Genomic DNA, 24,988 nt, shown 5'->3' with positions numbered 1-24,988 from the left:
AAAGCACTATCTATACAGTAAGGTTAAATGAGTTAATCCCCATCAAAACATATATCTGATGCCTTCCCACAGAAGAAGGCAATCCAACAAGGAGGTATTCCTGGCATGTCACTACACATGCTCAATTTGAAGGAACATCAGCTCTCCCTGTCATGATTGTAAGGAAGGACAAGATGGAAAACGACCACCCATCTCATTCCAAGTCAGGAGCTCCCAGCCTGTCTGTTTGGAGCAGTAAGGGCAACCCTTTCCTCCATGACTGAGTTCCCTTTATTGCTGTTAAGGACCTGTCAGGTCCTTTTTTTGGGGGGGAGTCCAATTGACAAATTCAGGCAAACACACCTGAACAAAAGAAAAGAAATGCAAACCCAATACATGCAGAGCTGTTTGGTAGTTTGGACCCTGTGTTTTCCTGTCCAATTTTTAACCCTCCTTTCCATGAAGGTACATTGGCACCATGCACCCACCAGCCCTATCAATGTGGACCCCTCAAGCTCTTGGCTCCAGCTCCCGTGCCAACTTTTCTAAGGAGATACCGTTTTGATTGCATGCAAGTTGCACTAGGGCAGCAGTTATGACTCAGTTATAACTTACAGCTAAGAAGCATTATCCCAGAGCACTGGGATGTTAGCAAAATACACTCCAGGTTTAATAATTAGCCCATCTTGACCTCAGCCTCCTTTACTCCATATTGCTTTTCAATACACAACTTCATAATTCAGAAAATGAACAGTTTTCTTCAAAAGGGTCAAATTTATTAAGGACAAATATCCACACAAGCACAACATCTCTCCAAAGGCAACATCTCTGCAGGACATGCTGCAGATGTGTTTGCTGCCCACGAGTGCCATCATTTGTTGCCCACAAGTGGCCCAGGAGACTTCTCCCTGCTTTCTCCCAAATCCTTCCACATCTACCCCATCGCACTGAGACCAACTACGTAACGAAGGGCAACATCCACAAGTTGTGGCCACATAGGGAAAGCTTTCCTATGAGCAAGGTGGTGCAGTGCTGAAAGGGGTCACCTGGAGAGCTGGGAACTTCTCTATCCCTGCAGGTGCTGGACACCATCCTTCTGTACTGGTGGCATTAGAGACCTCCATGGTTCCTCCCAGCCAGCATTTTGTGGGCTCTCTCTCAGGTCCTGTTGTGTTGTAGGAGACATCAATGGCCTGGCTGCTCTCTGGGACTTACCTGCCCTCCCCTGGAGCTTCACTCCTCTAGATTCACCCCTGCCAAGTCCTCATAGTAGACCATGATGATCTCCCTCAACTCCCCTTGTTACATCCTCAAGCCTCCCAGGAAACTCATTGTACACCCTGGGGAGACATCAAGGTCAGGGCAGCTCTCTGCATGGTGAGGAAGGTAAAGGCACGGTGGGGGTGGGGGGTGGGAGGGAAGAGAAGATACTCAAGATAAAAATACAGACAATACAAAATACAAACCACCTCTAAGAGCAGCTTTTTTATGCATGTGAGTTAACCATCCATAGACACCGTTAACTCTAGGAGGAAGCAGCAGAACCAAACAACCCATTGATGCAAAACCTAAAAAAAAAAAAAAGGACCAGAAAACACCTGGTTCAATTAAATATATTCAGTCTGCTACTTGATGCCCTCCACGCACACAGGAGAGCCACAGAATCGCACAGTCACTGAATGGGTAAGGCTGGAAGGGACCACACGGCCACACACACCATGCAATTTGCAAAGGAGAGTGTACAGATCAGCACTAAGGCCGTGCTGTCTCCAGGCAGACATGTGTCACCACTGAATGTGGCAAGTCGCCGGCTGACCCAGACAACTCTGGGAGCTGCTGATGAGGAGCAGCTGAATCCTGAAGAGGAGAATGCAAGGAGCTGAGGGAAGACCAGACTGAATAATGTCACCATTCATTTTTTTTTTTACAGGTTTATAACAATGGCTCTGTGAGGATATAATGCCTCAAAACCTTTGATCAAACGCCTGAGTGCCCACGCAGGCAAGAATGGAGCCTGTAGAAAGCACGGGGCTGTTCAGCCTGATGCTCCCTCCCCACCTCCCCATCCAGGCATCCTTGTACACACTCATCACCCCATGAAGCCACTTTAAAGAAGCAAAAATGTCTGAAACAGGAGACAGCTTAAACAGATTTTTATCACCACATCCTGCACATACCAAGTGAAATCAGAAAGGCGGAGGTGCAGTCCACAAAATAAATAAGCCCTTAACCCTCACAGTGAAAGAGTCGGCATCTTGGCTGGGGAGGGGCTGGGTGGGGAGTGGCATCTGAGGAAGAGCTCATTCACAGCGGGAAGATCAGCGAAACTATCAATGAAACAAAGCAGGTCACATCGCGCCGCAGGAGAGCAGAGGTGAGAGGTGGGAGGAGCCCGGCCATCTGTGGCTACAGCTGCGATGGGACACATGCTAAGGTCCAAATCACAGCAAAAAAAAATTAACTTCATTAAAAGCTCTGGTCGGATGTAAGCCCTGGCTGGGTGTTTTTACACTCCTCTGCAGCAGAATCAGGGCAGGACAGGCAGAGCGATAGCATCGCACTCAGCATCGTCAGGCTGGCCATGAAGGGTCGTGAATCCAGTTCCAAGATAAGGGATTGTCACCGCTTAAACACCTACCCCTTGAGCTGCAGCAATCGGTTGGATTTACGTATTGCTATTGCACCAAGCATGAGGACTAGCACAGCCTAAAAGCCCTTCCAGGTGTGTTTTAACTAACCAGTCTAATGTGCTACCTGTTAGGGCAGCAACTCAGCAAGCTTTGCTCACCAGTGCTCCTCACATTGCCTTCATCAAAGACGGTTTTAAGCTGCTATACACACACCTATACGTGGGATCAGCACTGATTTAGCTGGGCTACTGGAAAACCTGGCGGAAGCAGGGACCTCACAAGTGCCAGAGGACTCAGCTGGACACCCAGACAGCATCGACACAGTGCACCCCTTCCTGTCCTGTGTCTCCTGGCCTCTGGGCTCTGCCTCTTTTTGCCTCTTTGCAAGGTCCTCAGGTTTGACAAAGTTATCTTGTCCTGTTTGGCCGAATTGCTTTTTCTCAAGGTTGATCAACTTGTGTCATGCAAATTACGCAGGGAGGAGGTAAACCAAAAAAGGGGCATTCAGATGGTTCCTTTTATGTTTCGCAGATCATTTGCATCCGTATTCTCTGCCTTTAGGGCAACTCTCAGTTGACTGAACACCTGCTTTTAGCTGCTGGGAAGCACATAACAAACCTTCTTCTCCACCCACCCTCAATTCACACCCCTTCCAAGTATTTAACTGGTGTCACTTGCAAAACTCTCTTCAGGCAGGCTACTGGTTTCATCTTGGTCAAGACTGAAATGGCCATATTCTTCTGCTTGCCATGTCCCAGAATCCCAAAGCATCCCAGGAAACCAAACTGAAGGAAAGCAGAGAGCCTTACACCAGGTCATGGGCTTGGTGGCTTCACATCTCTGAGCCCTGAATGTTCTCACTGACATCCAATTTGTCAGCCCAGCACAAAGATGCTTCAAAATAAGGAGTGATGGAAAATTAAAGACAAATGGAGTGAACTTCATTGTGGAAAAGCCAGACAGACATCCAGCAGCCAGGTAAAATTGAGGCTCTTCCCTAGAAACCACTGATACTGCAAAAAGCACCCATCCTGCTCAGCCCTGGGATTTCCTGATACATAGCTCATCCTTAACATTAATTCTCACTGCAACTCCAAAGAATCAGTTTATTCCTGTGATGCCTTAGAATCCATATTTGCTACAAATCTTAAGAATTTGCTCTCTGGACAGAGAATTGAGGCACGGCCTGAGAGTAAAGAGACCAGCAGCAGAAGCAAGCATCAAACCCAAGGGTACCATGAGTCCCTGCAACATCTTCTGGTCCCCAAGGTGGACAGATGGAAGGCACAAGATGCATCTGTCCCCCACATGCACTTGTCTGGGGCTCAGGTAAAGGGCAGTGACCACACAATTTCACTGCCACAGTGTTTCTCTTGCTGTAAAAGGAAAAATTCCTCCCTTCAGGGCAATGAAAATACTCCAATGTCTAGTAATATATAAAATCTAACAGTAAATTACAGAAGAAACTCTAAATATACAAGAACAACACACACACGTTCCCTTTGCCCACTTAACAAGAGAGATGTACTACTGTAAATTATATTTCTTCCTTGACTTAAAGCGACAATCTTGACAATGGACCATCAACACCAATCCCTCTTTCTGAACAGGCTGCCCTCTGAAAACATATTGAAGGCATTAGCAGAAGCAAAAGAATACCTAAAATCTTCCAGAGTTGCCTCTGCTTAGGTACAACAGCTTGTACCTCTAAATCTCAATGAGTGTGGATATTTATCCTCACTGTAGTACAAACTAGCCAGTGCAGGATGAGCACTCTGCAAACACAATCGGAAAACAATGTTTTCATTCCTCAAAAAAACCAGGACATGAGGCAGGAGGAGGTGGCCCAGCAAAGGCAGGTAGGTAGGTATCTGTGGGGGGATTTCCCCTGGTTGGAAGATGTAGTGATGTGCACAAAAGCTCTGGAGAGAGTTTCTAATCAAGAGAGACCTGACATGCAGGTCCCAGTTCTTCACGGTACACCACCTGCGGGCTGCTGCACCTTAGCTGAGTTACCAGGATGTGGATACTCCCGCTACAGGTGTCAGGCTCCGACTGGGAGATGGCAAGTATTGTTCCAAACCTTCCTGTGGCTGAAAAGCCACAAGCCACATCACTCAAAAAGCCAGAGACCAGAGCAGCTCCAGGGCTGGTTCCCAGGAGGTTCTAGTGCAGCCCAAGCAGCCTCACTCGGTCTTAGTGCAGCAGCTCCTGGGGCTAGAATCATTTCCTGAGGCTGGAATCATCTTTCTGGTTCCCACTGGGACTGCAACGGCCACTGTGAGATGACCCAGTTGGACTGAAACCTCCTCGGCAATCATACCCTATCCTTCAGGAATGTACTTATGCTGCCAGTCAGGGTGTATAAACGCTGAGAGCAGGCTCAGACAAGTGGCTCACAGATTTAAGCTGTGTCCAAACCTTGAAGAAAATTTAAGGGCAGCTTAGGAGAGGCCAAGCTTTTATGCAGTGGGTTTGGACACCCCAAGCCACAAGCAAGCACCTTGAACTCCAGTCCTCCCACACAGGGTACAGACATGACACATGACTTGCAGACCCTGCATCCAAACAAGCTGTCTTGGCTATGCTGACAGTGCAGAGAAACAGGTACTGTAGGGAATGATTCATCCCATTCAGATGCCTACAGCAGGTCAGGGTCAGGCACTTCCTAAAAATATCCATTTCCCCCCAGCGACTGTAAAAGGAGGCTGAAGGGGGTCTGGATCAATAGTGAGTAATGGCAGGAGAGCTCTCTAAATCTAGAGGGGCAAAGTCCCCTGCTGTGAAGCCCAAATACAGCCAGAAACAAGGTCTGTGTGATGCACAGACCTCAACATATTCCAGATAGTCTCCAGCCCTTCTGAAATTCCAAGCACATCAGCAGCCTACGATCCTCTCGTCTGCCCTGAAGAGGAAAAATACAGGGAAACCTGTACCAGAAGTGAAATCTGGAGGATCACTAGAAGAGGTCTCACCCAAAGGGTGCAGGGAAGATCAGGGGAGGGCTTGTATCTCCAGGTTTATGAGTGCTGAAAGACATCACCACTCACCTCATTTCCCAGGAAACCCTGGCAGGATCTGACCCCCCTTCCACTCGCTCCTCCCTTCTCCTTTTTGCAGTCAACCGAGACCTATATGACATTGCAACAAAAGAAATGTCAGCAAGCCCAACTCTGTCCCTTCCCTCCAACCAAAAAGCGTCAGCTTTCTTAGTTTTTCAATATGAAGTTGTACTGGAAAGCAATTATATACAAATTTCATTTTATATATCTATTTAAATATTTATATATCTATTTAATATATATTACCTTTTTAAATATATATATACATATATACATATATAAATTGCAGCTGCAAAAGGACATGCATCAGTGATAGAGCCCCTACAACCATGTTAGACACCCATGATGACCCAGAAATGTGACATTGAAATGAGCATGATGAGGTTCTCCTGAGTGTCCACCATCAGCTCTAAAGCAATCCCTTAAACACTTCTAAGGAGTAATGGGAGGAGATACAGCCAAGAATGCCAGGGAGCCTGGGATGATGAAGAAATGTCCTTGTGGCGCACGCCTGGGGCTGGCCCAGAGCTATGAGGAAAAGGGATAGAGGCAGTGGGTTCCTGCTCCATGACCCAGAGCATCCTGCCATCATCATGGAGAGGCTGTGGGTTTTTCCTCGTGGTGACCTCCAGACACTGCTGACACCCACCCCATAGTACAGCCCGAGGATCACACAGGACAGCCAGACAGACATCAGGCTGTTGTTCAGGTCCCCAGCACTCTGACGGGTAGTGGGCTTTGCAGATTGTTTTCTCCCACCATCTAGGTCCCCATTTTCTTCTCAGGCCACAGAGCCCTCATCAGTACAGCCATAAATCACACATCCATATAGCAAACAGCTATACATCCCCCATTAGTACATCCCACAGCCTGCTGGCAGCATGAGCTTGAGGCAGAGCAGGGAAGGGGACCTTTATTACCATCAGAATCGCCTCATCACTCAGCCTACTTAACCCAGCCACATTTGCACTGCTAAATTTGGGAGAGTATGAGAAGCATTCCCTCATAAGAGGAGGTGGGGGAGGGACAAGCAGGCTACTGGTCTCCTTTAACTCCCTGCCAAGTATTCTGTAATTCAAAGTCCATGTCAGGGAAGCCACCCCAGGCTACACAGCAATGGCCCAGACCCAGCAAACCCAGAGATCTGTTGCCTTAACCCTTTCATTTCAAGAAAATGATATTCAGGCTTTAGGAAATAACTCCCACTGAAATAATGGGTTTCCAGGAGGTATGTGGGGGGAATTCTGGGCATGAAAGGAGGGGCTCAACTTCAGACAGCCAAGTTTGAAGACCCTGCCCTGAAGGAATGCAGTGCTCAGCCTGGTACCTGCTAGCAGCAATCCTTACCTTCAAACTGATTTAAGAAGCTGTGAATGACTATTTTTAGAGTGCAAAATAGATGAAGACTCAGGAAAGACAGCATCAATACCTGCAGCAAGAAGGGGTCACCACCCCTGTCAGCACCTAGAAGCATTACCCTGACCTGCAGCACAGGACACAAAAACAGTTATCACCAGGCTTTGCTTCTGAGCTTGTAGAAGCAAATTAAACCTCTCTCCTTGTTGCTGGCAGGTACAGGAAGGAAATGCATGTTACAGAAACCTTTCTGGGCTTGCTTTTCATAACCACCATCAGCACCTGCCCTCTCCTGCAGATGCCCAAAGAAATCTGCCCCTGGAAACCCAACCTGTGGAACATCTTGGGGGGGGGGGGGGTGCTGATCACACCCAACAAATAAACGCTTTAGTTAAACCCAGAGGGTGCCAAGCGTGGTGGTGTGTGTGGTGAGCCTGAAATCTTCCCCAGCACCCACACTGAGACATTCGAGGGAGCTTTTGAGGAATCCAGGCATGAGCCTGGTTTAAGTGGCCGTGGAGCTACAGCTGCTCCCCTGAGACCTTTCCCAAGCAATTCACACACACCCCAAAAAAAAACCTAGGCTTGTTTTCAGTAAAAGTGGGCATCAAACGTTCTGACATAAGAAGGATGATTAAAGACAGCTGAGTTGCAGGAAAGATTAAAAGAACTAAATATGCCCAACCTGGCTAAGCAATGAGTAAGAGGAGACGTGATAAAAGACTCCAGGCATTTGAATGAAGGGAGTGGCATGGCATTAAAGGACTGAATAAAATATCTTTCTGAGAAATGGATCCATCAACGATCTCTCAAGAGATAAGGTACAAGCCTCATTTTTTAGGCATTTATAAAACCGGTCGCCAGAACTGAGGTTTTTGAGGAGAAATCCACATTGCCCCAAAGGGAGCATGCACCAAAGCTTTTCATCTCCAGCATGGGGTGCTGCGAGCAAGTCCATGAGGGAATACAGGAAACTTGGGAAGGGGCAAGGGTTTCATACCACCTCACCTGAGAAACAGATGTGCTTTTTCACTGTAAAATTTTAAAAAATATATATTTGATTTTCACTCATTTTTGATTCAGCAGCCCTAATCCATAATGTTTCAGGTCTAGAGAAAAAAAAAGGAAAAAAAAAAGAAGAAGATAACCACCAATCGATTTAAAACAAACAGGTCTGGGGATCTTACAAGTAATAGACTCTCTTTTCCCCAATAATTAAAGTTTCATGGCATGGTATCAAGGAAGCAAGAGCCTGGATAGAGGCGAGCAGTGGTGCTCCTGGTGGCTGCCACCCTTGCAGCTCTCTGGACAAAGCCAGACCCAGCATACTCATGGGCAAGGTGACAAAATCTGGAAAGTTTTTCAATACCTGGGTCTGCTGAGATGATACCCCTCAGTGAAAGTACCTTCTGACCCTCTGAAACACAGGGACCTGATGCACTTTATGAAGATCAGAAGTGAGCCCTAAGGCCTGAGAAAACCACCCAGGAGGAGAGATAAACCTGTTATGCTGGCTTTGCCCCAAAAAGCCATGTAATGCACATACCTACCTAAATATCAACTCTGTGAAGCCAAAGCAGTGGATTCTGTGTAATTTCACATGATGTCCACCCATTTAAGGGCCTCCTGAACATCAGCACAGACAGAGGGGTGCACCCAAGGGAAGGAGCTTGACCTGGCCAAAACTATTTATTGAATACAGACATATGCATGGTGAGGTTTCTACCAGCATCAGCTTATCAGTTCATCTGATGTGCCTGGGGGTTGCAGTTAATCCCCCAATGTTCTTTCAGGTGCTTCTGCCTCCATATTGTTGATCCAACTCAGCCACCTGATATGATTTACAAAGCTCAGTGGTATCCCAGATTTGGGTACCTGGGAGACTCCTTCATCCTCAGCTGGAAAAAGCCAGCTGTCAATGGTTTAATTGCAAATCACAGTTAAATTCACACAATGGCCATGTATACTGTCCCAGCTGCCCCTGGCTCCCCCAAGCTGGTGAGCCTTCTAAGAGGAAACTAGGCAGGAAAAAAACACAAAAGGTGAGCAATTTTCTTCTAATTAATTCCCTAAACCAGTTCAGTGGGGCTCAGGCAAGTACTAGAAGTCTTTCTCCTTTTGGCATGACCGAGATCAGCTGAACTGCAACACGTGACCTCAATCCAAGGCAACCTTTGTTCCCAAGACTAAGAGAGTGGATCTTTTTAATTTTATTTTTTCCCCTTTCCCACAGCAACCTCTTAAGTCTGCAACTGCCCTTCTCCATAGGAACAGGAGATCCACCGTTAACTGACCAGTGAGTTTTATTGCAGAGTTGAAACAGGATGTTCACAGAGGATTTTATCGTATTTTTTTAATAAGTGGAGCATTTTAGTAGGCAGTGAATCTTCTTGCTTTATACTTGCTTGTCTCTTTGGGAGGCTGAAGTACAAAACCAGGCTGCCAGGTTCATTTTATATGTTGAAGAGACATGATTCTGCTCTACCCAATTATAAAAAGGCAACATAACAAGACCCGTTCAAAGTGGAGGAAACTGTGTTCTTACAATTTAGGATGAAAAGGGAAAACTAAAACTTTTAAAATAGATTATTATACCTTCTATCAAATCTTGTTCTTCCCACAGAATCAGCTGCTTCCATCACTTCAGCAACACTGATGCTGGAGATTACCTGGCCTAGGGTATCACTGTCACAAAGAATTAAGGGCTTGCAGGTTGTATTTGGCCAACTCCCTCCTTTTCTTTTGATGGTAATTTTGGGTATCCCTGCTCAGGCCATGACTGTAGCATTACTCTGCTCCCATAACCCTTTCAGACTGACAGCCAGACCTGGCAGCCCTCACAGCTAGTGAGGCAGAAGGGCACAGCCCCTCTCTGACCCACAACTCATCCTTCCAGGAATGACTTTGGGGATCTAAAGAAGGAAATGTAAAATTTTGACTCATGCAGTTCTCACTACAGGGAATAAAGGTTATTTTTTCCCCATTCAGATAGTTAAAGAGAAACAACTCTCTCAAAAACACAGAATAGTTTCTACTACTCAGAACAGTGGGTTGGGATAATTCATGTGTAAAAAAAAAAATGATGGAGAGAGCTCTCTCAAGGATGAGCCCCAGGAGGGAGGTGTGTGCTGGGAAGCAGCCAGTTCCTCGTGTCCTTCCCAAGAAAAGCATTTTCTCATCCTGACACACGCATTTTGGTACATCCACTCCCACTCAGCAAAGCCTTTGGCGGCATCCATTTTCCCTGGATATTTTACAAATGCTTATCCAGAGCCTCCCATTCTCACATGACAATAACAGCTATTCTATTTTCAGTTTAGATTTGAAAAAGGTGCCAGAGAGAAATGAGCGTGTTTCAGGTTTCAGGAAGACGAGCACCTCTGCTGGCAGCCGCTCCTTTGCTGCAGGATAGGGGATGCACTTGCCCTGTGCACTAAACTCTTGGAGAGGGAATGAGGCAGGATGTAAGTGCCTGGACTGCTGCTGGTAGTCTGGAAAGAGTTACTGCTGAGCTCAGAGGATTTCTGCCTTTCCAACAAGCTGGCCGGGGTGAAGAATGCAAGTGACGAAGCAGCATCCTGCAGGGAATGAGGGGAAAGCATTAAAAAAAAAAAGAAAAAAGTTACAGAACTCCACCTCTTTGGCTGAAGTTCAGGATGACTACACTTTTACTGTAAGTGTTTGGTAACTCAGAGTCACATAACCCTCTCTGCCCACTTGGGGCCACAAGATGCAGATTACAAGCTACAAGAAATGCTTCACACACACACGCCTGGCTGAATATCTGTCCAAGGGAGGACAAAAAACCTTTAACAAATTAAGCTGCGTTTCCCATTTAAGTAGAGCCCGATCACTATTTATTTAACAATTTTAAAGTGTTATTTTAGCCTTCCTGGTTTGCGTGTGTTGAGAGACTGTTCCTGGGACAGGAGCCAAAGTTGCTTAGAGCGACCCGGCAGCTGGAGAGGGAGGGAAAAGCAGGATGGAAGAGACGAGGAAGAAGATGCCAGGGGAAGGCTTCACTGTCGGGATGGTCACTGGTGGCCCCCAGCCACAGAGCTGGAGGGGGGCAAATATAAAACTGGGGACAACAATGGGGCAAAAGAGCTGGGGTGGAGAGCTGTGTATGCTTCATCACCTTTCAGCGGTTGTTGAGGTTCCTCACTTTCAGCACAATGCCTTACTGTGAGCAAGGGAGATGAGCAGGTGAAAGCGAAGCTATGGTAGTGCTGCACACACCAGCATCCACCCCAGGAGGAAGCCACAGAGCTCTCTGTGGGTATCACCCAGGAGAAGTGTTGATCCTGCCTGAGAGATGCTCTCACAGGAGAAACGACCAGAGGATGGAAGACCCACTTGGGCACAAATGCTGCTCCAAATGCCCTGCAGTACCAACCACCCTGAGACAAATTCAACACAAGAAGGAAAATAACATTAAACATCTCACCATGGGTATCAGACAAGTCCCAGTCTGAGGTCCTGCATCTTACTGCTCCTGCCATCACTATACTTCCAGGTCAGCCTCCGAGAACAATTTATGGAGCAGGCAGGCAGAGGTGAGATAGACGGTGATGAAACAGGATGGATGCTGTTCCCAAATGAACAGCTTTCCTGCCTGAGTCGGAGGAAACCCACCTGGTACCCACTGATGGGGACTGTGAAACACAGAGCTTGGACCACCACCAGCCCCTTCCACCTCCACACTCCCAATGTAAACCTTCTATAGGTTAATGCAAGATGCTCTTTCACCCGTATTGAAGCACGCTGAAGCACTTTTAACTACCAGATTCCCCCAAGGACCTTGAGGGCTCCTCAGCTGTAGTGGCTCTTCCTCAGGCTCACATAGCCCACCACCACTGCTGGTATTGGCCCAGACTGGTCAGCAGTGAAACCTTAATGGTTTTTCTCCATCCACAATACAGGCGGAGGGCAAAGTGAGAGGGAAACTTGGGGACCCACTGACACTCAATTGCTCTTCCAACACATCCCTCTTTCCATTAGAGGTGGGTGGGTAGAAAGACAGATGCAGATGTGGAGTCCCCTCTGGAACAAGCACAGGCAGACTCTTCCACGTGGCTTTTCAAGTCCAAGCAGAGAGATGAAGAGTGCACATGCCAGTGGGAGCCCTGCTACAACACTGTGGTGGGTTGGCCCTGGCTGGATGCCAGGTGCCCCCCTAAAGCCACTCTGTCACTCCCCTTCTCAACTGGGGAGAAGAGAAAATAGAAAAAAAGGCTCATGGGTGCAGATAAGGACAGAGGAAGATCACTCACCAGTTACTGTCATGGGCAATACAGACTCGACTTGGAGAAAATAGCTTAATTTTTTTACCAATCAAATCAGAGTAGGATAATGAGAAATTAATATCAAATCTTAAAACACCTTCTCCTTACCTCTCCCTTCTTCACGAGCTCAACTTCACTCCCTATTTTCTCCCCCTCCTCCCCACCAGTGGCACAGGGAGACAGGGAATGCGGGCTGCAGTTAGTTCATCACACGTGTCCCTGACACTCCTTCCTCCCCAGGGGGAGGACTCCTCAAACTCCTCCCCAGCTTCATCATGGGGTCCCTTCCACAGGACACAGTTCTCCAGAAACTTCTTCAACATGAGTCCTTCCCCACAGGCTACAGTTCTCTTCACACACTGCTCCAGCATGGGTCCTTTCCACAAGGTGCAGTACATCAGGAACAAACTGTTCCAGTGTGGGTCCTCCACAGGGTCACAAGTCCTGTAGGCAAATCTGTCCTAACTCCCCCATGGATCAATTTACCAGTTTCTCATGCTGTCACATAAAAGCTGTGAATGTTGCTAAAAATGTTGACCACTTAAAAAGCAAAGGTATTCAGAGAAGATACGAAGTGATACGTTTGCACGAAGTACTAGTCCCGTGAAGTCACCAAAGCCAAGATTCCATCCTTACATGTAATTACACTCACTGCTGTTATTAAAATAGCAGATCTGTTCCTTCTAGGGACTTCTATACAGGAAGTTAGTTGCTATTTGTTTGTCTTCCTTAAAAACACTTTAAAAATCCTTTTTGCCAAGCACTTTGCAGTGCTCCCTTTTTACCAAACTTTCCTCTGAAGTCCAGCAGTTGCTGGGCTCTGCATTTCCCCATTTAGAGCTGATGCTGTTGAGTCACTTGTACAGCACCATGGGATTTCAGGAGTGCAGCTTGGAGTCTTCAGCATCACTCAAACCACCCACTGCATTTTGGAGAAGGTGGGTTTTCCGTGTGCCCCAAAGAGGCATCCCTGAGATGCCACTACAACTTGACTGATCCTAATGAAGAGCTCTCCAGCTCTACTATCAGCAGTCCTGCCACACCAGCCCTGCCACAAGCTTGCTATCCATCAAGCTTCATGTGGTGGTCACTGCTTTATTTAATGATATTACATGGTACATAGGAACTGTCTGGGGATTTGATTTCTTCCCAGTTTAAGCCCCAGCCTGTTAGCCTTGATAAGGCAATGAATACGAAACTGCTTGTTCTCTTCACTTTCTCTGTACTCTTTTTAAGAAAAATTACCATGATTCTTTTACTTTTTAAGCAATCTAGATTAACACAAATCAAGATTCAGTGCCAGCTGTCAGAGACTGAAATGGTTGATGATTTATGCATTCTCAGGCTTTTGACACACCTGATGGACAATTAGGAGGTGCGAAGTCCTAAAAACAACAACTGACCTTGGGCTATTGACACCTCTGATGGGCGATTAGGAGGTGCGAAGTCCTGAAAACAACAACTGACCTTGGGCTATTGACACACCTGATGGACAATTAGGAGGTGCAAAGTCCTGAAAAGGCAAGAACTGACCTTGCAGGTTTTTGCCTATTGACACATCTAATGGGCAATCAGGACCCGCCCTCCCTCTGCTAAACTTGAAAAGGGCGGGAACCAGGCGAGACACAGGAGCTCTTGCGCAGGGCCCAGGAGAGGTTGGAGGCAGGAGGCATGGCCCGTGACACCGACCACGGATATGATAATTCATAACTTTTTGGAGTGTGGGGGCTTCCCTCCTTCACCCCCAACAGATCAAGGCCGCCACTTCAACTGACAGACATGGAAGCTGCAACTATCAAGTTTCATCGCTGGACCCCGTGGGTGGTGACTATGGACATCTGTCCACTCTCAGCTTTTCTTTTCTCTTACTCTCCCTGGCTCTTATCCTGCCTTTCTCTCCCCTATGCATTTTTCTCCTCCCCAGAAAGGTTATGACAGCACCCAAAAGTGTTAGCTTACCTATTGATTATGACAGCACCCAAAAATGTTAACTTACTTGTTGATTCAAGACTGTTAAAATAAATCTTATATATTTTCATACACCGATTATTTAGTGTCGTTTCGCTTTAATCCACCCCAAAGGAATTTTTGATAAAACCTGGGTTACCCCCCCCCCCTCTTTTCCTGGGGCGGGTCGTAACACCAGCACATCACAGAGATCACAAGCAAGCATGGAAAGCATGTATTCATTTTTTTCAGGGGAATTTTAGCATCAACAAGACTAGAACTGAAGCCTGGATCTTCCTAGCAAGGCTCACATCTACATCCTGTGCATACTGCAGACACCAATGCTGTGCTCTGTGCTGTTCAGGGATGCAGCAAGTCAAGGGAACCCTGCAAACCACAGGAGAAAGCTCTGCAGCCTGCAAAAAATGGACCGGGCGTATCCAGTAGTCTGCCTATCTGTGATCTTCCTCTTCAAGGCACTTCTATATCCTCCAGTGATTTTAAAACCCAGCACACGGTTTCAGCTTTGATGCTCCGTGTTCTCATTATCAACCAACCAACATCAGAATATCCTTTCTTCTTGCAGTAAAAACCCTTTTTTCCCCAGGGGGTAGAGCTGGTAGGACAGAACAGACAAGGCATTTACCATTTCATCATAAACATAAATATCAGCTTGAATCACTGAGGCTTGCACAGCTCCAGCACATTCCCATCAGCTGCAAACACCAGCCCAGTAACATCCCCATCAGGTGGCAGTTGCAGGGGTATTTGGTTTAGCATCCGCAGGGGAGGAAATCATCAGCTTACATCACAGCAGTGACCAATTTGTGGTCAGCTGAACTACTCTCAAGAGCCAAAAAACTAAGCGCATTGCAGTAATGTCGGAAATTTGGATTCAGAGCATGTTGAGACACTCAACCTCAGCAGGACTGACAGGGGCAGAAGCCATGCCAAAATCTGGATGCAAGGACTGCAGGAATGCTGGGCCAGCAGGGACGTCAAACAGCCACCCAGCCCTGAACCCTCTCTTGGCTTGTTTGTCTTCGTGACGTTCTCCAAGGCAACATGGGCAGAGCCTTGCCAAGAGCAAGCAGGACTCAGCCACAGTTCCAAGCAACAAGCACCACTTGCCCCACCATCCGGTGAGGGCTGCTGTGCTTCTAACAAAGAGGTTTCTAATGCTTTTTGGGCCAGCTCCAGCATCACTCATTCTCCTTCACCACCACCACCAGGAGCTGGAACCTACACTTTGAGAAATGCCAGCCTACCCCGCTGCTATCAGGCATGGCAGAGATGATGCGCTGGATGACGGTGTCCAGGGAAGCACTTCCCTGTACGCAATTTTAGTACTGTCAATGGACATGGAGTGACATCGTGTGCTGCACTCTTCACATCAACTTCCTGAATATCTCAAATCTGCTGTGTTCCCTTCAAGTCTCAACTCTACCACGTGCTCAACCTCCAGCTCCTTTCCTTGCCTTCCTTCCTCCTGCATGCCACGTGTCATCCATGCAGACTTGCATAGCCATACTCTGAAATAAATCTGGAGATACTCTTCAGCTTTTTCTATACTAAGAGAAGTTCCTTGTCCCAGCTCACAGTGTGGACACACAAATTGTGGCTACACAACTGACCACACGATCAGCTGCAGCACAGTCAACAGCAGGAAAGCAATCTGACCCCAAAACTACTGCTGAAGACAGCATCCCATCAAAACATGGCCTGACACCAGTGGGCTGTTGTTTTTCCCCTATGTTTTAACATATGCAAATTTTCCAGCTATTCCCTGTAAGTAAATTTTCCCAAACAGAAGCTTCATCTTCCCAAGCCGCCTGCTTTCATATTTAAAATAGAGGGGCTGAGACTGGGTGCTGTCTTTCAAATTAGGTTTTCTATGACAACGAAGTTTGAAGAGATGGAATTATTACCTTTGCCATTTTTCTCTGGGCTCTTCAAGATCTGCCTTTCTTGTAACAGCATCTGACTGGCAATTCACAACCAGCTTGTGATTCACTGTAGCTCACGGATCCCCTTCTAGAGTTAACCTGCTCATTTCGAGAGTTGCTACTCATTTTGGCTATGTGCATCCATTTTCCAAGAGTGCTTTGCACTTGTCTTTACTGAATTTATTTTTGTTGTCTTTACCTCTACCTGCAGCTCACTAAGGCAACTGTAAGAGTAAATGTTATTACCTAAAGTACCTGTCATGTCCCTGGTTGCATTTCATCTTCTGCATCCTCTGCAGTCTACCATCTAATCTGCTACTGACCCTCAAAATGCCTTCCTGACCCAACAGAGAACTATTTCTTTTAGTTTCTTAAGTACCCACTTTTGATGATGTCATCTTCAGCACATTTCCCGAGTTTGTTTACTGAGGTGTTGGGATTTCCTTGAGAACTACTCAACAGCTTTCAGCACTTTTTTTGGTAAAGTCACTAAAATGAGATTTGGTATGAGATTGCCTAGTAGTTCTGCAAGCTCTCCATCCTCCTCCTCCACACCAGGAAGTATCACAGCTAAGAGCTGGCAACTCAAGACAATACCTCAAGTTACTTGAAATTTTCCTTCAAGTCAGATCAAGCAGATCATCCAGTCCACATTCAGGATTACCATCACCATTTTTCAAGTCTCACCTACTCAGTTGTCTCTCCATTGCTGTTTCCTTTGGCTAAGCTAAGACTTCAGGGCTGCAGGTATATACAAAGAAAAGCCCATGCCCAAGGGGACTTGTTATTTTCATGATTTTTAAATCCCAAATATGATTTCCACTTGTGCTGGTTTCATCTGGGATAGAGTTAATTTTCTCCACAGTGCCTAGTATGGGGTTATGTTTTGGTTTTGTGCTGAACACAGGGCTGATAATATAGAGATGTTTTTGTTATTGCTGAGCAGCGCTTACACAGATCCAAGGCCTTTTCTGCTTTCCGTGCCACCACGCTGGCAGGGAATTTGAGAGTGTATGGGAAGTTGGAAGGAGACACAGCCAGGACAGGTGACCCAAACTGACCATATGAACCTGCTCTGTATATAAAATGGGGGGAAGAAGAAGCAGGAAGGGAGGTTTGGAGTGATGGAGTTTGTCTTCCCAAGTAACCGTTATGTGTGATGGGGCCCTGCTCTCCTGGAGGTGGCTGAACACCCGCCTGCCCATGGGAAGTGCAAATTAATTCTTTGTTTTTCCTTGCTTGTGTTCACGGCTTTTGCTTTCCTTATTAAGCTGTCTTTATCTCTACCCGTGAGTTTTCTGGCTTTTGCCCTTCCAATTCTCTCCCTGGTCCTGCTGCTGGGGGAATGAGCAAGCGGCTGTGTGGTCCTTACCTGCTGGCTGGGGTTAAACCTCAACACACTTTGAAAAGAGAACATTTCATTTAACAGACACAGTGGCTCTGACAGGTAATGCAGGGTTTTGAAGGAAATTAAAAAAAAAAGGAAGCAAAGGGAGAAAGAAAAATAACACTTCCAGAGAGTTTTCCGAAGGAAATGACTAACCACTTGTTATTAAATGATAAATCACAGTCCTCAGGAAGTGACATTGTCTGTGTCTATTTTTAATGAAAAAACACCCCTGTCAATGGCCCAAAGGCTGAATGGGACACGTCTGTGGACAGTGGGAGTGTTCACTGGGAGTCATCATCTCATTCCTGCTATTCCTACCACTTATCAGTAAACAAAACAGGATGAAAAGAACATGGTCTAGGGAAAAAAAAATGCACCCAGGCCAACAAACAGGGGCTACTGCTCTCCATGGGTGGAAGACAGGAAGAAACAGTAATGACCAAGCAGAGGAACCAGATCCTGAGTATAATCTTAGGCTTTGCTTGTTTTCCATGTATGAGAGATGCACATGAAGCCACCAGGAAGCAAATCTGTGCTGATCCCAATGTCCCCACAGAGGTTTAGGTGACCTCCCATATGCACTAACACCCTCTGTGTCCCTAAGATGTGGACACACTGGGTACAAAGCCACATGAAACCTCTCAGATTCTTTTCCCTGGGGTCTGCCACCAAGACAAGACAGTAATTAGCCTCATTTTATGCTGATAAATGAGTCCCAGATTCCTGTGGAAAAGTGACTCACCGACTGGGAGTAGGCATACAGTGTCAAGGGAAGGGAAGCAAAAGACAGCAGAGCTGGCTGGAGGGTCAGCTACAGGCACAGCCTCAAAACCAAATCAGAGGGACCACAAGCTCCCAGACACCCAGCCATCATGCAGCAAGCCTCCTTGCACACCACTTCTGGCATCTTGTGCCAAGCCCAACCAGCTCCCTAGTCTCAGACAAGCACTGCTGAGCCCAAGCCACAGAGTTCAGCTGCAGACCCATGTTTACCATGCTCTCAAGCCAACTCTGTCCCAAAACCACACACCCCCGCAAACTTTTCGAACTGCACCAGTAATGAGCAGGAACCAATGCCTGACATGCTGAAATCCAATGCATTAGGCCTAATTTTACTGTGAGAGTGACAAGCCTGCTCAGGAAGATTGTGGAGTCTCCATCTGTGGAGATATGCAGGAACCATCTGGATGTGGTCCTGGACAACCAGCTGTAACTATCTACCAGATCAACTCCATAGGTCCCTCCCACCTTCAACCATCCTGTGACTGTGTAATTGCAAAGCAATCCTGCATGTCAAATTAGCTTTCACTGACCTGGTGCAAAAAACCCTGTAATTATTCAACTTCTCAACTATTTCTGACATTCTTTCCATAGATGAGGTTGAAGCTTTTTTTCCCCCCTTCCTTTTAATAGGAACTCAACCCCACAGTTCGCAGCAGATTATAAAACATGCACACACACATCACTCTTCCAAAACAGTGTCTGGAAGTGTTTGTTTGATTTTTTTTTCATCCCACCCATAAACCACCACCCTGCTGGTCTCATTCATTGTGTGGCATTTTGCAACGAAGCGTAAAAATGGTATTAATCATAGCTCTGAAAAAACACAAACTTCTCTGAGGTTTGAAGAAACCATTTGGAAGGAAAACTTCCAGGAGCCAGAGGGACTGACAGGGCTGGAGACTGAAGTCCTTGTTTTCAAAGGCCAAGTGTATCCCAATATATCCCTTGGACAGCTGCCCTAAGCCAAAGTTATAATACTTTATTCTTCAGCTCAAGTAGCAAGAAGGAGATTTGGTACAAAATCAGGACAAACACCTAAAGAGAATGGGGAGGTTTAGCAGGCAAATGTGTTATAAATCTAATGAGAGCCTTGAGCTCCAACTACAGCTTCGATGAGGGTGTCTGAAGCCTCAGCTGCCTCTCATCTCCAGGATACTGCACAGGTTGCGACCAGAATAACCAGGTAAGGGCACCCATCCCTCACAGGCAGCACCTGAGGGCCATGCGCCTGCACTCACCTGTGGCACAGTGTTGCTTCAGGAACAGGCAGCAACACAGAGATCTGCAAAGGCTATGTCAAAAAATAGAAATCATTATCATCTTCATGTTTTTGGGCCAAACACCACTGGAGAAAATTACCTTCTACATAAATCAAGCTCTTTGTCCACCTCCGTAGATTCAGTGCTTCTTGTGGAAGGGGAGCTTCTGTCAGAGTTGGGAAAAACGTGAGGCTCTTTTTTAAGATAAATGTTTTAGCAGAGATTTGCCAAAGGCTTTAGAATCCCTCTGCTTTAGTGGTAGAACATTAATAATTTAAACACCTCCTTTTAAATTAGGAAGGGCACTAAAAGAAACTATTGAAAGAGAAAAAGCATCAAGCTTGCCACCACCTCCAACTAAAATACTGACATTTTCTCTCAAACCTCAAAAGTGGTTTCAGCAACCTGGAAATGAGAAACTTACCTTTTTCTTACATGTCCTTCCCTCATATTTTCTCCTCTGCCATTAATCTTCCAGGCACACTGATCATTCTGGTACAGAAAGCCCCAGGATGCCACAATCAGGAGCAGCAGTGGTGTGAGCAGTTGCAAAGCGTTTCATAGGGCACACCAAACATTTTGTGTTTACTGTTATGTTATCAGGATGGGATGGAATGGGATGGGATAGACTAGGTTAGGATAGGATAGGATAGGATAGGATAGGATAGGATAGGATAGGATAGGATAGGATAGGATAGGATAGGATAGGATAGGATAGGAAACAATAGTTGGAAGAGACCTATAACCATCATCTACTGCAAATACTTTGTATTAGAAGAGCAAGGGGAAAGAGAAAGAAAATAATGATCAATCAGTGATCGATCTTTATTCTTCTTTCTAATCAATAATCTCAGACTCTTGTTCATGGTGAAGTTCCCTGCTTATTCAAAGCATGTGTGCCTCTGCCAGTCTCTGCTACTAATACCACTTCTTATCACCACGTTTAATTCTTTCCCATTCTTTCAAGAGCTCTGAAAAGTGAAAAAAAAGGATATCGTCTTCACACTTAAGAAGCAAAAAAGGAACATCATCCATTTACTCCACACCACGGCTTCTCTTGGGCATCCAGCTCAACCAGCCAAGCTGAAGAAGACATCTGCACTGATCTGAGTCCCCAGCGCAGCTGTGTAAGCACTGGAAGAGTGTAACCTTATGTCTCTCTAAAGGTGCTTAAATACATCCTGTTCTTCAGGGGAAGGAAAAAAGGAGGATTAGCAATTCAAACCTACATGTCAGCAGATCCAGTGACCGAGTGCCATCCTCCGATAGCTTTTCTAGACTGTCATGAACTTTAAACTTTTTTTTTGTCTCCTATTCCCAGCAGCTCCTAAACAGTGTGAGCTAAATATTTATAGAAGAGTCACTGTTTGTTTAAGTTTCAATCCATACTTGCTGAGGTCCAATATGCCCAGATCCCAAAATGACAGCTGATTACAGAAGAGTCTGAAAATGCAGCAGAGGGGATCCTGACACTTACCAGACCTTTCATCTGGACACTTTCTTCGGTGGTTGTTTTGGGGAGCCTTTTCCAGCTTCTTTGAAAGAAGAGGAACTGCAGCTCTTGCCAGCTAAGATCCACATTTAATCAGATGCTTTGGCACAGCTCTGTGCAATGACACAGAGCCCCAAGTTTTGGGGAGCTTCCACTGTACTCCGGATCCGGCCCACTCCTCCCCAGCTTGCAGCAAGGCAGTTGGATTGCTGCTGGAAATGCAACCAAGGCACCCAAGCTGCTGCACAGTAGGCACTAAGGCACAGTGGGAAGACCCCAAACACCTGTGCCACAGGTGGGGCACAGCACAGTATCACTCCAGCTCAACAAGTCCTATCCTGACCCGTCTCTTCTGGACTCAGCAACAGCTTTTCCAATTTACCATAGTGTCCACTCCAGTGGAACAACAAAGTCCTCCCACGCCTTACAGAAGAACTGAGGATGCGTAAACTTTTTGGCTAACTGAACAACCTCTTAGAAGTTGAAAAGACACCTGTACATGCTGATACACTACTGCCATAAGCTAACCAAGTCCAACAAGTCATGCAGCAGAGGACAACAGCACCTTCTTACGCGTGGCGTTACACGGTTTCACGGGTAAGACAGGAAAAAAATAAGACTGTGCTTCATTCCCTAAAGTCATGTGTGGGCTCTGTTAAACACCTCTGGAGGCATCCATTTGGAGTGTAACTGGGCACTCATTACTACGAAGGAACACACAAGAGGAAAGGCTATCAAGCAGGCATGTTGCTATGCCAACACATCCCAAATGAGCATCTCACCCCACAGACCTTAGTGTCCAGCTTTGCGAGCTTCCAGAGGAATAGCAAAGGCAGGGAAACAACACCCAAGTAAACACACTTCTCAGCACCTTCCCATGGCCACCCAAGGCTGGTAACTCCCTTTGTTTTTATGGTTTTGCATACAAGCTCCTGTACAGAGAACAGAGCAGGTGCTTATTCACCTCAGATGCATGAAAAGTTGAGATGTCTTTGCTCAAGTCCAGCAGTTCAAACACAGCACCTGTCTTGAATGGCCCCCTGGATGACTGCATGCTGCTGAAGAACTCAAAACCCTTACTGACAGCTATTGCTGTGCTCATCCCATTAAGATCAACTCTTCATCAGCACTGCAGCAAGATGGGACTTGGCAACATTGCTCTGTCCCGGGGTTCTCCAGGAGATAGAAGGACTTGTCCTCCCCTGCACAGGGTGTTTCAAGGCATTTAGCCCCAGTAAAATACAATATATGGTTTCAAGCAAGAGGATGACTTTTGTCATCAGATGGATCTCAAGGACAGGTCTGCATGGTGCCATTCATTAGGAGTCTTGATATCCAGCGTGAAGGCCCTTGCTTGGATGAAGGATCCAATGATCGTGCAAATGGCTGTGCCAATGCCACGCGTGCACTCGCAGCCCGCGCTCACCCTCACACCTATTTTCTGTGCTGGTGTGCCTGTGTGCACACACGTGGGAAAGTGCCTGATGAAGTCCTATGGACATGCCCATGTATACACTCATGGGAATATTAAGGAGTACAGAGGCCCACCACCAGACAGCCATGCTGGCAGATGAGATTAAAGAGGAGACTGCAACATGGAGGCTGGAAATAATGAGAAGCACTTTCATCAGTAAAACTGCAATTACCCAGTCAGTAACAGACTTGCATCTCTGTGGAACAAGCAAACTACTTATTAGAGAGATGCTTTTAATGTGATCTGACTTTTAGAGAAAGGAGAGGAGCTGCCCTGGCTTTCCCAGGTTTTATTTCTCCAACTCTCAGTGGAAAGACCCATTATTAGAAGTGCAGGCCTCACCACACACAGCACCATGGCTGGTGGGTCTACTGGAGCCAGCCACAACTGGGAGGTTGAAGGCATGAACTTACAACCAAGGAGCCTCCAAAACCACAGCTGGTCTCCTCCAGCGTCATCCACACAATTAATGCCATGGGGTTTACTTTACTGATGCTTCATGGAAGAAAATTTTACTAGGGCATGGAAGAAAGTTTCCTATTTTAAATCACCTGGTTCTAAAAAAGAAAAAATAAGGAAAAAAAAGAAAAAAAAGAAGAAATACAGCCCCCCTCTTCCCCCTTTTACATAAATATTGGATCTGAGCGCTCTATGCTCTTAAGAAGTTAAAAATAGGAAATAATATCAAGTCTGTGTGCTGCATCTTTTATCAAAGTCTTTTATAAACATCAAAAACAGCTCTTCTGTGCTCTTTTATACTTTCCTGCTGTCACTCACAATTCATAAAAGGGGTCTACAGAGATACAAAGGGTAAGGCACTTTCCAGTACTGTCACAGAGAGTCTGGGACAAAAAAACAGCTTTTCCTCAAAGCTCTGAAATATAAGAGTAATTTTATGATATAATGTCACTTTGAGCACAAGAGATGAATTATAGATATTCAAAATATAATAACACTTTCATAAGTAAACAATGCCTTGCAGTGTCAAAGCTTTTCAGCAGCAGTGTCAAGCCTTTGCAGAAGGATCAACAGCACAATCACCAAACACCATCAGAAAGCAAACAGTGTGAAACACACACGTGTTTAACCTAAAGGCAGAGTCTCTCTGGCCAAGCTGCTCTGAGTTCTCTGGAGGCACACATCCAGATCCCCTCTATAAACAAAGGGAGGCAAGGAGATAAACAAGATGACCCAGAAACTCATTACACATAAACTTGACTTAGACTCTGCCATCTCCGTGAGACCTGTGATAAATCCAAACCTCCTCCCCACCTGAAAGATGAGCAGGCTTACACTCACCTATATCCAAGAGATATGAGCATTAATTAACTCTAACATTAAAAAAACACATTTGAAAGATGATAGCTGCTAAAATATTCATGACTCTTACCCAGCCTGTTTATATAACTGGATATGGAGCAAATCCCCTATGCAAACCATGGCAAACCTGACAACACCATTTAGCTGTTCAGCATCTTTTCCACAGAAGGCAAATTCCATAACTTGTGGTCACCACTATTTTTTTTTCCTTCCCTGCACATAAGAATTAGGAATTTGAAGGGAGGAAGTGATAAACCCTTGATAAAAAAAAATCCAGTGAACTGTCAGCATTATCCTAACCAAAAAAGAATTTCCTCCTTAGTCATCCACAGGCAGGGTAAGCCAGCTCCCCCGTGAATTACAGAAGAGCAGGGAAAAAGTGCTTATCTGGGAGATTACTTCTCTTCCTAGTACCTCGGTATTTAATTTTTAAGCAGGGTGAGGGTCAAATGAAAACCACCTGACGGTGATGCAAATGTAGCCCTGGATAAAACTACACAGGGGCCCCAGAAGGAAGAGTTGCTCTTTGCAAAAAGCTTAATAAAAGCCAAGCAACAGTGCCAGTGGGGAGGATGATGGCAATTCAGTATCCGGATGCTGCCAGCCCGCAGGTGGGCACATCCATACTATGGAGGGGGCCAAGCTAAAAGGCAGCAAAAGCCCCTGTAGCCTTCAGGGAGCCAGGGCAGTGCAGGGGTCTCAGCATCACTCAGCACCCCAGTGAATGCCCCTAGCCAGGCAAACTGTGCTGAAGCTAGACCTCTCATCTGAATTGTGAAAAGAGATCCACCTTCCAGTGGCACTAGGGCTGGAATGCAGCTGTGCCTCATCCCCCAACTTGTCTACAATAATCTTTATAAATATATATATAAGGTTTTTTTATTGCACACACTCAGGTCCCCTTTTTGCTGCTGGCACCTCGGGTCTCTAATCCTACCTCCTGGCTTTGATACTGCAAAGGCAAAAAAAAAAAAGGAGGTAGAGCAATTATGGTACCCTGCAAAAGCAGAGCCAGCAAAACTGTGGGATCCCCAAAACATTGCCAGGGAAAAACTAGGAGGCCAG

The 24,988-nt window shown here is 46.1% G+C and overlaps 1 long non-coding RNA gene across 3 annotated transcripts in view; it reads right to left on the bottom strand.

Moving 5' to 3' along the window:
* Positions 1–24,988, bottom strand: part of LOC127467047 (uncharacterized) — a 130,889-nt gene that overhangs the window by 71,565 nt on the left and 34,336 nt on the right. Inside the window, exons 1-3 of one of the 3 annotated variants that reach the window (XR_007902939.1) lie at positions 20,062–20,145; positions 19,617–19,669; positions 5,660–5,740 (exon numbers count right to left, since the gene is read on the bottom strand). This is a non-coding gene — a long non-coding RNA (uncharacterized LOC127467047). Of the gene's footprint in view, positions 1–5,659; positions 5,741–19,616; positions 20,156–24,988 lie in introns of those variants that run through there. The other 2 variants (XR_007902938.1, XR_007902937.1) reach the window with 2 other exon arrangements.

The sequence above is a fragment of the Manacus candei genome, unplaced genomic scaffold, assembly GCF_025592945.1.
Source record: "Manacus candei isolate 608988 ecotype Guabito, Panama unplaced genomic scaffold, ASM2559294v1 h1tg000013l, whole genome shotgun sequence".
NCBI lineage: Eukaryota > Metazoa > Chordata > Aves > Passeriformes > Pipridae > Manacus > Manacus candei.
This window is presented reverse-complemented; position numbering and strand designations above follow the sequence as displayed.